Source organism: Gopherus flavomarginatus, unplaced genomic scaffold (assembly GCF_025201925.1).
Source record: "Gopherus flavomarginatus isolate rGopFla2 unplaced genomic scaffold, rGopFla2.mat.asm mat_scaffold_891_arrow_ctg1, whole genome shotgun sequence".
NCBI classification, from domain to species: domain Eukaryota; kingdom Metazoa; phylum Chordata; order Testudines; family Testudinidae; genus Gopherus; species Gopherus flavomarginatus.
Genome location: NW_026115173.1, coordinates 32,499 through 47,316, shown reverse-complemented (window position 1 = coordinate 47,316; position 14,818 = coordinate 32,499). Strand labels below are relative to the sequence as shown.

General features: G+C 49.6%; 2 long non-coding RNA genes across 2 annotated transcripts; one reads left to right on the top strand and one right to left on the bottom strand.

Moving 5' to 3' along the window:
• The first annotated feature begins 6,732 nt into the window (after positions 1–6,732).
• LOC127042667 (uncharacterized) lies at positions 6,733–7,691 on the top strand. Its single transcript, XR_007772010.1, has 3 exons — positions 6,733–6,849; positions 6,929–6,981; positions 7,258–7,691. It is a non-coding gene; the product is annotated as an uncharacterized LOC127042667 (long non-coding RNA).
• Positions 7,692–11,782: 4,091 nt separating this feature from the next.
• On the bottom strand, positions 11,783–13,026 carry LOC127042666 (uncharacterized). Its single transcript, XR_007772009.1, has 2 exons — positions 12,990–13,026; positions 11,783–11,951 (listed from the first exon to the last, which is right to left on the bottom strand). It is a non-coding gene; the product is annotated as an uncharacterized LOC127042666 (long non-coding RNA).
• Between the last annotated feature and the right edge of the window lie 1,792 nt (positions 13,027–14,818).

Here is a 14,818-nt window from a genome sequence, read left to right as displayed (position 1 = left end):
CCCAACCCCTGGAGGTCCCAACACCAGCTCCAGGGGCCCAAACCCTGGGGGCCCCAACACCAACTCCAGCGTCCAAAACCCTGGGGGCCCAACACCAGCTCCAGGGGCCCAAACCGTGGGTGCCCCAACACCAACTCCAGGGGCCCAACCCCTGGGGGCCCCAATACCAGCTCCAGGGGCCCAACCCCTGGGGGCCCGAACCATAGCTCCAGGGGCCCAACCCCTGGGGGCCCCAACACCAGCTCCAGGGGCCCAACCCCTTGGGGCCCGAACCATAGCTCAAGGGGCCCAACCCCTGGGGGCCCCAACAGCAGCTCCAGGTGCCCAACCCCTGGGGGACCCAACACCAGCTCCAGCGGCCCAACCCCTGGGGGCCCGAACCATAGCTCCAGGGGCCCAACCCCTGGGGGCCCCAACACCAGCTCCAGGGGCCCAAACCCTGGGGGCCCCAATACCAACTCCAGGGGCCCAACCCCTGGGGGCCCGAACCATAGCTCCAGGGGCCCAACCCCTAGTGGCCCCAACGCCAGCTCCACGGGCCCAAACCCTGGGGGCCCCAACACCAACTGCAGGGGCCAAACCCCTGGGGGCCCGAACCATAGCTCCAGGGGCCCAACCCCTGGGGGCCCCAACACCAGCTCCAGGGGCCCAACCCCTGGGGGCCCCAACACCAACTCCAGGGGCCCAAACCCTGGGGGCCCCAACACCAGCTCCAGGGGCCCAAACCCTGGGGGCCCCAACACCAGCTCCACGGGCCCACCCCTGGGGGCCCCAACACCAGCTCCAGGGGTCCAACCCCTGGGGGCCCGAACCATGGCTCCAGGGGCCCAACCCCTGGGGGCCCCAACACGAGCTCCAGAGGCCCAAACCCTGGGGGCCCCAACACCAACTCCAGGGGCCCAACCCCTGGGGGCCCGAACCATAGCTCCAGGGGCCCAACCCCTGGGGTCACCAACACCAGCTCCAGGGGCCCAAACCCTGGGGGCCCCAACACCAACTCCAGGGGCCCAACCCCTGGGGGCCCGAACCATAGCTCCACGGGCCCAACCGCTGGGGGCCCCAACACCAGCTCCAGGGGCCCAAACCCTGGGGGCCCCAACACCAACTCCAGGGGCCCAACCCCTGGGGGCCCGAACTATAGCTCAAAGGCCCAACCCCTGGGGGCCCCAACACCAGCTCAAGGGGCCCAAACCCTGGCTGCCCCAACACCAACTCCAGGGGCCCAAACCCTGGGAGCCCGAATACCAGCTCCAGGGGCCCAAACCCTGGGGGCCCCAACACCAACTCCAGGGGCCCAACCCCTGGGGGCCCGAACCATAGCTCCAGGGGCCAAACCCCTGGGGGCCCCAACACCAGCTCCAGGGGCCCAAACCCTGGGGGCCCCAACACCAACTCCAGGGGCCCAACCCCTGGGGCCCCCCAAACCAGCTCCAGGGGCCCAACCCCTGGGGGCCCGAACCATAGCTGCAGGGGCCCAATCCCTTGGGCCCCCAACACCAACTCCAGGGGCCCAAGCCCTGGGGGCCCCAACACCAGCTCCAGGGGCCCAACCCCTGGGGGCTAGAACCATAGCTCCAGGCGCCCAACCCCTGGGGACCCCAACAGCAGCTTCAGGGGCCCAAACCCTGGGGACCCCAACACCAGCTCCAGGGGCCCAAACCCTGGTGGCCCCAACACCAGCTCCAGGGGCCAAACCCCTCGGAGCCCGAACAATAGCTGCAGGGGCCCAACCTCTGGGGGCCCCAACACCAGCTCCAGGGACCCAAACCCTGGGGGCCCCAACACCAACTCCAAGGGCCCAAACCCTGGGGGCCCCAACACCAGCTCCAGGGGCCCAAACCCTGGGGGCCCCAACACCAACTCCAGGGTCCCAACCCCTGGGGGCCCGAACCATAGCTCCAGGGGCCCAACCCCTAGGGGGCCCCAACACCAGCTCCAGGGGCCCAAACCCTGGGGGCCCCAACACCAACTGCAGGGGCCCAACCCCTGGGGGCCCGAACCATAGCTCCAGGGGCCCAACCCCTGGGGGCCCCAACACCAGCTCCAGGGGCCCAAACCCTGGGGGCCCAAACACCAGCTCCAGGGGCCCAAACCCTGGGGGCCCCAACACTAGCTCCACGGGCCCAACCCCTGGGGGCCCCAACACCAGCTCCAGGGGCCCAACCCCTGGGGGCCCGAACCATAGCTCCAGGGGCCCAACCCCTGGGGGCCCCAACTCCAGCTCCAGGGGCCCAAACCCTGGGGGCCCCAACACCAACTCCAGTGGCCCAACCCCTGGGGGTCCGAACCATAGCTCCAACGGCCCAACCCCTGGGGGCCCCAACACCAGCTCCAGGGGCTCAAACCCTGGGGGCCCCAACACCAACTCCAGGGGCCCAAGCCCTGGGGACCCCAACACCAGCTCCAGGGGCCCAAACCCTGGGGGACCGCACCATAGCTCCAGGGGCCCAACCCCTGGGGGCCCCAACACCAGCTCCAGGGGCCCAACCCCTGGGGTCCCGAACCATAGCTCCAGGGGCCCAAACCCTGGGGGCCCCAACACCAGCTCCAGGGGCCCAAACCCTATGGGCCCCAACACCAACTCCATTGGCCCAACCCCTGGGGTCCCGAACCATAGCTCCAGGGGCTCAACCCCTGGGGGCCCCAACACCAGCTCCAGGGGCCCAAACCCTGGGGGCCCCAACACCAGCTCCAGGGACCCAAACCCTAGGGGCCCCAACACCAGCTCCAGGGGCCCAAACCGTGGGGGCCCCAACACCAACTCCAGGGGCCCAACCCCTAGGGGCCCCAACACCAGCTCCAGGGGCCCAACCCCTGGGGGCCAGAACCACAGCTCCAGGGGCCCAACCCCTGGGGGCCCCAACACCAACTCCAGGGGCCAAACCCCTGGGGGCCCCCAACACCAACTCCAGGGGCCCAACCCCTGGGGGCCCGAACCATAGCTCAAGGGCCCAACCCCTGGGGGCCCCAACACCAGCTCAAGGGGCCCAAACCCTGGGGGCCCCAACACCAACTCCAGGGGCCCAAACCCTGGGGGCCCGAACACCAACTCCAGGGGCCCAAACCCTGGGGGCCCCAACACCAACTCCAGGGGCCCAAACCCTGGGGGCCCCAACACCAGCTCCAGGGGCCCAACCCCTGGGGGCCCGAACCATAGCTGCAGGGGCCCAACCCCTGGGGCCCCCAACACCAACTCCAGGGGTCCAACCCCTGGGGGCCCCAACACCAGCTCCAGCGGTCCAACCCCTGGGGGCCCGAACCATAGCTCCAGGCGCCCAACCCCTGGGGACCCCAACAGCAGCTCCAGGGGCCCAAACCCTGGGGGACCGAACCATAGCTCCAGGGGCCCAACCCCTGGGGACCCCAACATCAGCTCTAAGGGCCCAACCCCTGGGGACCCGAACACCAGCTCCAGGGGCCCAAACCCTGGTGGCCCCAACACCAGCTCCAGGGGCCCAAACCCTGGGGGCCCCCACACCAGCTCCAGGGGCCAAACCCCTGGGGGCCCGAACCATAGCTGCAGGGGCCCAACCCCTGGGGGCCCCAACACCAGCTCCAGGGGCCCAAACCCTGGGGGCCCCAACACCAACTCCAAGGGCCCAAACCCTGGGGGCCCCAACACCAGCTCCAGGGGCCCAAACCCTGGGGGCCCCCACACCAACTCCAGGGGCCAAACCCCTGGGGGCCCGAACCATAGCTCCAGGGGCCCAACCCCTGGGGGCCCCAACACCAACTCCAGGGGCCCAACCCGTGGGGGCCCCAACACCAGCTCCAGGGGCCCAACCCTTGGGGGCCCGAACCATAGCTCCAGGGGCCCAACCCCTGGGCTCCCCAACACGAGCTCCAGGGGCCCAAACCCTAGGGGCCCCAACACCAACTCCAGGGGCCCAACCCCTGGGGGTCCGAACCATACCTCCAGGGGCCCAACCCCTGGGGGCCCCAACACCAGCTCCAGGGGCCCAAACCCTGGGGGCCCCAACACCAACTCCAGGGTCCCAAACCCTGGGGGCCCAACACCAGCTCCAGGGGCCCAAACCGTGGGCGCCCCAACACCAACTCCAGGGGCCCAACCCCTGGGGGCCCGAACCATAGCTCCAGGGGCTCAACCCCTGGGGGCCCCAACACCAGCTCCAGGGGCCCAAACCCTGGGGGCCCCAACACCAACTCCAGGGGCCCTACCCCTGGGGGCCCGAACCATAGCTCCAGGGGCCCAACCCCTGGGGGGCCCCAACACCAGCTCCAGGGGCCCAAACCCTGGGGGCCCCAACACCAGCTCCAGGGGCCCAACCCCTGGGAGCCCCAACACCAACTCCAGGAGCCCAAACCCTGGGGGCCCCAACACCAGCTCCAGGGGCCCAAACCCTGGGGGCCCCAACACCAACTCCAGGGGCCCAACCCCTGGGGACCCCAACACCAGCTCCAGGGGCCCAAACCCTGGGGGACCGAACCATAGCTCCAGGGGCCCAACCCCTGGGGGCCCCAACATCAGCTCTAGGGGCCCAAACCCTGGGGGCCCCAACACCAGCTCCAGGGGCCCAATCCCTGGGGGCCCGAACCATAGCTCCAGGGGCCCAAACCCTGGGGGCCCCAACACCAGCTCCAGGGGCCCAAACCCTAGGGGCCCCAACACCAGCACCAGGGACCCAAACCCTAGGGGCCCCAACACCAGCTCCAGGGGCCCAAACCGTGGGGGCCCTAACACCAGCTCCAGGGGCCCAACCCCTGGGAGCCCCAACACCAACTCCAGGGGTCCAAACTCTGGGGGCCCCAACACCAGCTCCAGGGGCCCAACCCCTGGGGGCCCCAACACCAGCTCTAGGGGCCCAACCCCCGGGGGCCCGAACCATAGCTCCAGGGGCCCAACCCCTTGGGGCCCTAACACCAGCTCCAGGGGCCCAACCCCTGGGGGCCCCAACACCAACTCCAGGGGCCCAACCCCTGAGCGCCCGAACCATAGCTCCAGGGGCCTAACCCCTGGGGGTCCCAACCCCAGCTCTAGGGGCCCAACCGCTTTGGGACCGAACCCCGCAATAGGGACCTACCCCCTGGGGCCCCAACCGTAGCTCCAGGGTCTCAACCGCTGCGGGCCCCAACCTTGGCCCCGGAGAACCATGAGTAGTAATAAGCTCGATAGTACTCATCACCATGCAATTTTGAGACGTTTCCACGGCACTTTTAGGGCTTATGTCCGTCTTCCCACCCTCCATTTCCGTTGGCTCCGTAGACTATTCTGAAAAAAAATGGGCGTGTATGTGTTTGACTAGGGGAAGTGTTGTGGAGTTTTGTGCTTGATGACATGAATAAAAAGTGTATTAAATATCAGGGTGTATTAATAAAAAAGTTAAATAATATTGTAATCTAGGTTTATAAAGGGAATTTTCTAAGGCAAAACCTGTTTGGTAAGCACAGCATAAAAACTTTTTTTAAAAGTGTCTAAGAAAAATACAATAAAGCTTAGGGTAAACTTAAAAAAAGTTTACCTTTGCAGTCTTTTTGTAAAACCAGGTAGCTTTTTTGGTTTAACCTTAGTAAATAAAACACATTAAAACTATATAATACCAATGTAGATTAAGAAAAAACGAAGTTTAAAAGGAAAATTGACAAAGGCAAAGCCTGTTTTGTAAGCACGGGGTAAAAAAGTATTTAGACTATTCAATATCATTGCAGATTAAGAAGAAAGATCAAAGATAGACAGCACATGGCGGAATCAGAATGAGACAGAGAGAGAAGCAGGCAGAGTCTGTTTAGTAAGCACAGGGTAAAAAAGAATTCAGAATCAGGGCGGTTTACAAGACTAGAAAAGCGAAGAGAGAGTCCAATTTGCAATAAAAAAGGTTTGTTTTTCTTAATTTTAGGCTAACCCGGGCCATTTTATAGTAAAAACAGCAGGCTCTTTCAGCAGCTCTTAGCAAAAACAGCCTCTGTAAGTCAGTAAATTTAAAAAAAAAGAACAAAACATAACAAGGTCTTCTTTTAAAGCAAAAGAACCCCCAAAACAGGTATTAAGAAGCATACTAATTTACTATAAAAACTAAGCTTTTTAACCATTAAAGTTTAAAAGCTAAAGTGTGTAGCCAAAAACCTTCCCGCGTTTTTTAAAAAACCAACTAAGACAACTCCCCCTCCTCTCTTAGCTAAACAGCCAGAGCCTTCGGCTTTTTTTTTAACCCTGTAACAAAACCTAAATACCGTTTTAAAATATGTTTTAAAGAAATATATAATTTTTTTAACTTACTAACAATGTAAAATAAGTTGTGTAAAAGTTTAACGTGGTTTATTTTTAAATTAGCAGTTTTGTTTTAAAAACTAAGGCCATAAAACAAATTAAAGAAATACAGGTTGCAGTTTTAAAAAAGTTTTTGGTTACAAAGGTGTAAATGGGTACATTACCATTTAAAAAAGGCTTTTTATTAACTGTTTAAACACATTTACTATAAAAAAATAACATTTTTAGCCATTAAAACTAAAGCATGTTAGCAGTCTGGGGACCGACACCCGCCTTTTTTCCTAGAAAAGTGCCCTTTACGCACCCTGTTTTTTTAAAGAAACGCCTTTTTAAATATTAATTTTGGGGGGGGTGGAGGGCAAAACCTTTTTTAAAAAAAGGTTTAAACCTATAAATAGAGGAACAAAAAACTTAACAAGACTGTTAAAGAAATATTGCTAATACAAGACTTTGACCGTTATTGGGAGCAACCACATGGTAAGAAACCTTACTATAATTTGCGTGGGTCGTCAAGGTATTATACTAGCGTTATGCTCACTTAAAAGGCAATATTTTTTCTTTTAAATAGGACGAGGCCTTTTTTCTTGACATTCCAGATGCCGCGCTACAAGCTTTAAACTTTGGTAAGCTAATTAATATGCTACACAAGAATAATTTATTTTTAAGATAAAAGGTTTAAAAAAAATTATTTTTTTAATTTAGAACAAGATGGAAGTCAAAACCACCCAATAGTTTTCCTGAAATTACAGAAGAAGGTGTGAACTGTTTTTCAAATATGTGTTTTTTAAAATAAAAAAAATCTGTAGTTGGAAATAGTGTGCATTTTAGGGGCTTGAAAACCCTTAATGCTTTTATTGTACAAAAGTTGCCGTTCTACCGCCCCTGCGTGGTGTAAACTATAATTTAAACGCGGTTTTTAGCCCGCTTATTGCAAAGACGTTTTTAAAATATATATTTTTGGGGAACAGCTTTGTTGTTGTTAGTTAAAAAAAAGCCGTGCTAAAAAACATTCTGTTTATGTGTATCGGCAGACTCATCAAGCGTTATTCCTCAAGAAGAAATGTTGAAGGTGAGCGCGCTTAAAGAGGCCAAGAAATTTCCCTTTGAGGCAGCTGCAGTTGGAAGCAAGGGTATTAAGCACAGCGATTTTGAACAGCCCTGCGCGTCCAAATCTCTTATTGCACAAAACCAGCCGGCACTAAAAAAGGCCAAAAAGTCTACCTCTAAAACAGCATTCGTTTTCAGGGAGGGGGGGAAAGGGGCTCAGACCCCCCCCAAGCTTTTGAACCACCCAAAGCTACCTCTACAACTTCCAGGAACCATGGTAAGCGAGGCAGAGGAGTTAAAGCCCCTAGTTTTCAACAGACTTTTGCCTCCCCGACCCAAAACAATTAGCTTTAAAAACAAACAACTCTGTGGAAGCAACCATGTTTACGCGTGGTTTGAGCAGGGTGAAGAAGTTAATCCCCCGGGTTTTCGAACCCGCAAAACCCTTGCCAGAAATAAGAATGTTCCTGTGGGGCTGGCTGCATCTGTTGCTGCTTTTAACTAGCTGTTTAGTGTTTGTACATCTCTAAAGCGTTTAATAGATAAAAAAGTTTTCAAAGCTAATTCTTGAGGTGTTTCAAAAACAAAATTTTCCAGAAGAAATTGTGGTTTTTTAGACCAAAAAATAGCAGATACACGGGCACTAATTAAAAAAGTGGAAAGTGCGATAAATGGGGAAGGAAGAGGCTGACTGCACATGAAACCTAAAAATGAAAAGAGGGGTAGGGAAAAAAATGGAAAAAATCTAAAATAGTAAGAAGGCTTTTGGCCAAAAACATAAAAAAAACCAAAGCTATTTTAAAAAACAACCCCCCCAACCAAGAAAGGGAAATAGACCCTCCCACCCCTTCTTCTTCTTCTGAAGGTCCAGATTCCCCCGCTCCTGATACACCACCACAGGTGTATTTGGAGCGTGTAAGATACTGGATAAGACCCCGAAGGAAGTTTAAGGCTTATGACTATTTTGAAGAATTTCGTTTTGATAATTTGGACAGAGTAACCGGGTTCACAGAAACCATGGTGGCCATCGACATCGCTTTTCAAAATTTGCTAGATGATATTAATAATCAGGTGGGCCCTGAAGATTTTGTACAGCCACGCTTAGATGTCCCGGGGATAAATCACCAGCTCTTTTCTTTACGGAGGCCTTGGGAAAATTTAAACGACGTAGATTTTTTAAATAACATCGTTAATGTGTTGCAAAGTAACGCAGAGATTGTGTGGTCCGAAACTATACGCCTGGCTGTTACACTTATTAATAACAGGGTTGGTGGAGTTGGGTCTGTAAGACCTCTAAAAACTATTACGTGCAGTAACATTTTTGAAAAAAAGAAAACATTTAATTGGTTTAAATAACCAGGGTGACAACCTGTCTTTTGCCGGTAGCGTGCTGGGTCTTCTATCAGATAAAAAAGTTACAGATGCCCAGCTGTTAGAGGGGGCCAAACACCTTCATCAGGAATTGGGGTTTTCGGACCAAAAAATGATTAGCTTGACAGGCGAGAGCTCTTTCGAAGTGTGCTTGGGGGTAGCTATTACCGTTATGTATTATGAAAATGAAAATTGGTGTTTTTTTACAACGGGGGGTGTACAGCCTTCCCACGGCCTTTGAATTTAACGGGTGTTTTTTCACCGGTGCCCCATTTGCTATTGCGAAAATGATTACAACCCGTTGCTTAAGGCAAAAGTTTAAAGGTTAAAGTGTACCCTCCAAGAGGTTTGTATTTTCCCGTGTTACCATACAGGGTTGATGGTAAACTAATGTTTCCCCTCTGCGCCCTTTGTGCAGAAACAAAACAAAAGGACCCCTGCAGGCACAGTTAGGAGGAGAGGGCTCTAGCAGGGGCTTGGTGCCGTATAGAGTTGGTGGAGGCTTTAAACAAAGGGTACAGAATCGCTGAAAGTTATTAAGTCTGGCATTTTAGCCGCTCTTCGGATGCCCTGTTTTCGGACTACATTAAAACACACCTAAGACGAAAACAAGAGGCCTCGGGGTTCCCTCACTGGTGTACGGACAAGTTTAAAAAAGAACAGTACCTTAAAGAGTACCGTGAAAAAGAAGGTGTGTGTCTGCGTCTTAAAAAAATTAAGGTTAAACCCCGTAAAAAGACAAATCTCAAAGCTGTTTTTAAATTCCCTGTGGGGAAGACTTGGTCAGCGAACAAATTTGACTAATACTAGTATAGTAACAGACACTGACGAGCTCTTCAAGTAAGTTTTTGTACCTTATTACGATGTGTCATAGTGCGAGTTTATCGATGATGACACAGCCGTAGTGTCTTGGAAGTACGCAAAAGAACCCTACACCCATTCCAGCAACACTAAATTGTTTATAGCGTGCTTTACCACCGCTTATGCTGGGCTAGAGGTCGACCGCTTGTTAGACCGTTTACAGCAGCGGAGTCTTTATCATGATACGGATTCTATAATTTTTGTAAGTAAAGAAGGGGAGTGGAATCCTCCCCAGGGGATTATTTACACATTGTGGAGTTTGTATCCGCGGGACCTAAAACATACGGGTACAAACTGTCCAGCGGTAAAACCTCTATGAAATTAAAAGGAATCACACTTAACTCAGGAAACACTGAAAAAATTAATTTTGAAAGCTTAAAAGAACTCGTCTGGGATTACCCCGCGGGATAGGACCCAAAAGAAATCGTAACACAGCAGCCAGGAATCGTAAGGGTAAAAAAACACTGGTTAATAGAAACAAGGACTCAAAAAAAACCCCAAGAAGTCATTCACGACAAATGTTTTGGAGCATGAGCTTTCGTGGGTGAATACCCACTTCCTCAGATACATGCATCTGAGGAAGTGGGTGTTCACACACGAAAGCTCATGCTCCAAAACGTCTGTTAGTTTATAAGGTGCCACAGGATTCTTTGCTGTTTTTACAGATTTACGACAAAAGAGCCCTCGAGGAGCCTTTTAAAACTTTGTCGTACGGGTATTAATAATTATGAAAAACCACGTTTGTTCATCCCTTTTACTTTTTGCTCTGTCGTCCCTCAAATTCTGGAGAATCTTATTTTATAAATCAGTTGGTAGAAAATGGTCAACAAACTGTTTTCATGTATGCCTGAAAATATTGTGTGGTATTATAGCTGATGGTAACTGCTGTATACAGAGTTGCTCCAAAAATTTTCATGTATTACATTTTTGAAGATTACCTAACACATTTAATGATGACCATTTATTTCGTAATAAAGTGAATGTGGTTGTTATTGATGATCTAGTTGAGTCTGCTTCTGAAAGCGCTGAAATTGAAAAAGCCTTTACAAAATACGTACACCACAAAAAAATAAGTATTCTGTTCATTGTGCAAAATATGTTTTGTCAGGGAAAAAAGCCGTACAATTAATTTATATACTAAATATATGGTTCTTTTAAAAAACCCCCGCGATAAACTACAATTTTTTTGGAGGCTTCTGATCGCGGTACCAAAAAACCCTTCGCGTATCTGCTGGTGGATTTAAACGTTCAGCGTCCGAAAACCTCAGGTTAAAAACAGGTCTTTTCCCCACAGACCGGCCCTATGCATACTCCTTTAAAAAAAACCATAAAAAATAGTTACGGCTTCTGACGACCTAGCAACGTCCATCTCAGAAATAGAGCTTAACACTTTAAAAGGAAACGTTCCTCTAAAACCTCGACAAATAAGCATCCTTAAAAAAAAACCCGAAAAATTATTAAAAAGCTAAACGATAAAAAGCTATCCCTAAAAAGAAAAAAAGCTTATTGTAAAACAAACCGGTGACTTTAATGGTCGTTTGTTAAGCTTTGCACTCCCCCTGCTGTCAAGCCTTTTAATTAACAGGTAACGGAACACACTGAAAAAACTGTACCTCGTCGGACTTCTAGCGGTGAAGAATATACGTGAACCACAACCACTCGCCAATTGGATTCAGAAATGAAAGACATTCTTCAAAGAACCGGTTTATCCGACTACGAAAAGGCTAAACTCTACGAGGGGGTCCTGCAAAGATACCTGGTATTGGCCAAGCGTGGTGAAATGGAAAAGACTAAAATAAACCTCTTTTTTTTCCCCGAGCAAGAGCAAGAGCAAGAGGAGATTCAACCTCCTAAAGTTGAGGGAGGTATATCGGACTTTGTTATTCTGGAGGTATTGGAGAGGTAAACCCTCGTTATAAAAAAAAGCTGAAATATTGTTAAATAAGCTTAAACAGCGTAAAGATGTTTCTTCTTGGGCTGATAACTGCCGCTTGTGTACCGGGGAAAAGCGATTGAGGGGTCTCACATGCTTGATATAGTCAGGGGGTAACCGGCTCTTATTCTTTCGCTAACAAGAGGACTCCTAAACGGTGGCATGTTTTTATGAAAGCCTTGGCAGAGCTAAACGTGCCTAAGACCGTCGTAGGGCATGTTACCAATAAACAATTTTTAGAGCGCCAAAAAATAGGGCTAAAGCCTGTCAAGGCCAAGTAGAACCACCCCTTTTAAAAACGTCCCTGTTAAAAAACGAAAAATCGACTGGTTAAAAAGGTAAAATAAAAGACGTAAACAAAATTTTATTGGTGCACCTCTTTAAACACACGAGAAGACAAACACGTTTGAACATGTTGAAATATGTTTAAAACAGGTCTGGGCATGCCGGTCTTCTTCCTTTTACAAATTGCACCACCAAGCGGTCATTTTCTGGTAAATCATCTGTGTACAACTTTAAAATACAATCAAAAGATAAACCCTTATTACGTTGTTTAAGATAAAAATCCAATGATAACCGCAGGTTACTGCTAGGAGGTCCTGAAGTTGTCTCTGATGAAACACAACTTTATCACAGTTACGGTTTAAAAAATTCATAATAGACTTAGGGAAAAAGTTACTGTCTTCGGAAAAACCGCAGGAGTCAAAAACTCGCCGGGCCCCCGTTTTGGAAAATAAAGGGCCAACAATGTTCCCCGGGTAACTTATGGGGGTGGATGTTAACAATATACCCCAAAGGTCTTCCGGACTCAAAACCTTTCGAAAGCAATCGCTAGAAAAAGCATCTAAAAAAGAAGGGTCCTTTGATAAAATATCACGTAGCTGCACGGTGTGCATGATTACATATAGTTAAACAGAACGTTTCTTCTATGATTTACTTCGAGCACGTTATCAAAAACCCCATACCCTATCATGTTAACCGTAGACGGCAAAGCCGTTGCAAACCGAATTTCCGCTCTCAGGTTTCCAGTTTTAATTAAAGAATAATGATCGGCGGACTCCTGATATGGGGTCAAATCAAAGGCGTACAGCGTATAGCCCTGGGCAAATTCATCGCCGGTTCCATTTTCAAAATCGGGTTGTAGGGGATTTGCTGGCACCTGTTCGCCATCCACATACAAGGCCACAAAATTAAGGTTATAATGTTTAAAGTTAAAAGGATTTTTAACGTAGCTGCCGCTGAAGGCGTCGTTATCTATAAAACCTACTACTAGCTGCTTGAGTAGCTGTCCTAAAAAAAGGTTTTCCTGGTAGCTGACACGACTGCCGGCCGGTATGCTAAACACCTTTATGCTTACCCGGTCTACTGGATACTTAGCGTTGACAATCATTAAAGCTTCGCCGTGCCCCAAACGAACTTCCAGGGTTACTTTTGCACGATTTAAAAGCAAAGAAACCGAAATAATGTGTACTTCATAATTCTGGTTTTCAATCCCGCTCATAAGGCAAAAAACATCTTTGCAACTTGTTAGTTTAATTTTTAAAACTACACCGTTTAGCAGTAGATTTTCTTTAAAAAAACAAATTGCGTAGCGAGGCTGTCGTGGCTTTTCGTTTAAAATTAGCTCTATTAAGGCTCTCTAAGGGTAACAATTGTTGCTCTAGCTATTAATACGATCGCCTAAAGTAACATCCAGCTGGTTAAAAAGAGTGGCGAAGGGGTAGTCTATTCGGGGCACCCGGGCATCACCATCACCTTGCAGCACACGTACAGTAGAGTGTTGTTAAGGTCTAAGTAATGATCCCCAAGCCCCGTAATAAAAAATTCAAGAGGTGCATTTACCCTAAAAGCGGTCAAAGAAGGTACCTCTACATAAAAGTTATTTTAAATACTGGTTTTTGTAGGGGCTATTTGAAATAAATCCAGTTCCGATTTTGGTGCATTCGTCAGACCCACAATGAATAAAAGCCATTTTAAAATATATCCCTTTTATCGCGGGAACGAAACGCTTCCTCTTCTTAGGAGGCCTTTTAGGTATATGGCTAAGACGTCTTCCGACAGCTTTTTTTTAAATGGTCTATATGGTACCTTAAATGGCTGGCGCATCGCTGCTCTTTTTCTTCTCATTACCACTAAACCGGAACCTTCCTGTGCTCCTGTTTTGTTTTTAACTGCGCTAGACACGTGGTTTACGACATTTTTGGTTATATTTTTTGCGGCTGTTTTATGTGGGGTTTAATAATGTAAAAAAACCTCTTTTTAAAGGGGACACGACTTTTCTAAAAAGACTGCGAAATATGCCTTCTAAACCTATCCCGTACAAAACGAGTAATCCTTGATATCCTGCTAAGGCATAGCCAGCCTGGGCCTTGTAGTCGTTTCTATACAAAAAGGGGTCTCCATAGTTTTTCTTAGTCACAATTCTCCAGCTTCTTGGGGGCGCAAATATAGTTTAACAATTATCTTTCCAAAACTAAATGAAGCGCGCTTATTTTGATCCGTCTTTATTTCAATAGTAATGGTTCTTATGTGCTGCTTACTTAAGGGAACGTAACGCGGTTTGTCATACATTATTGTAAGAAATTCGTTGTTGCTACCGCGGATGGGAACGCAGCGCAACAGCGGCACATAGTAGTCCCCCACTAACTGATGTTCCACTATATCCGTGTACACGTATAAAGAGTTAACCACCCCGTAATGTCTGCGGGGTACTATCCTACACGGATGATTTGAAAGCATTCCCAATATTGTTGCCAATTTACCCACTGTGGAAAAAAACTACTTTCCATCGTTTGGTTTTAACTGAACGCTTCTAGTCACAGGGTTGTAAATAACGTAGGTATTTGGTTTTTCGGCATCTTTGTCTATATTCGTGATGATTTCTATTAAATGGTGAATGATTGAATAATAGCCGGAATCCATGTTGTAGGTTGGAATTTTTTTCCGAGGCTAAAGTAAATGCTGTTTCGTAAAGAAGCGTGTTCCGAAAGTGACAATAATAAATTTCCAATAAAGCGACATCCCACCGCCTTATTAAATTTAAAGGCTTGGCTAGTTTTATTGTAAAATTGGAACTAGTATTTTGAGGAAAAACCCCCGCTCAGGCGTTGCTTGGTAAGGTCATGTAAAAACTTTTTTCAGTCATTTTTTTATTAAAGGTAGTGCACTTGAGACGCTTTAAGCCAACTATTAAATTTCTTAGGCCAGCCTTTCCATTTTACAAAAAAAATTTGTTTATTCCCTGACCTTTTTCTGCTAAAAAATTTTCTACCCTGTAAACGCAGTCCTCGTTAGGGTTTACTTTTTGTAAGTCTTCAGGATAAGAAGACCGCACGACTTCCTCCCCTTCATAATCTTGTAATGCATACACCTGTCTTTGT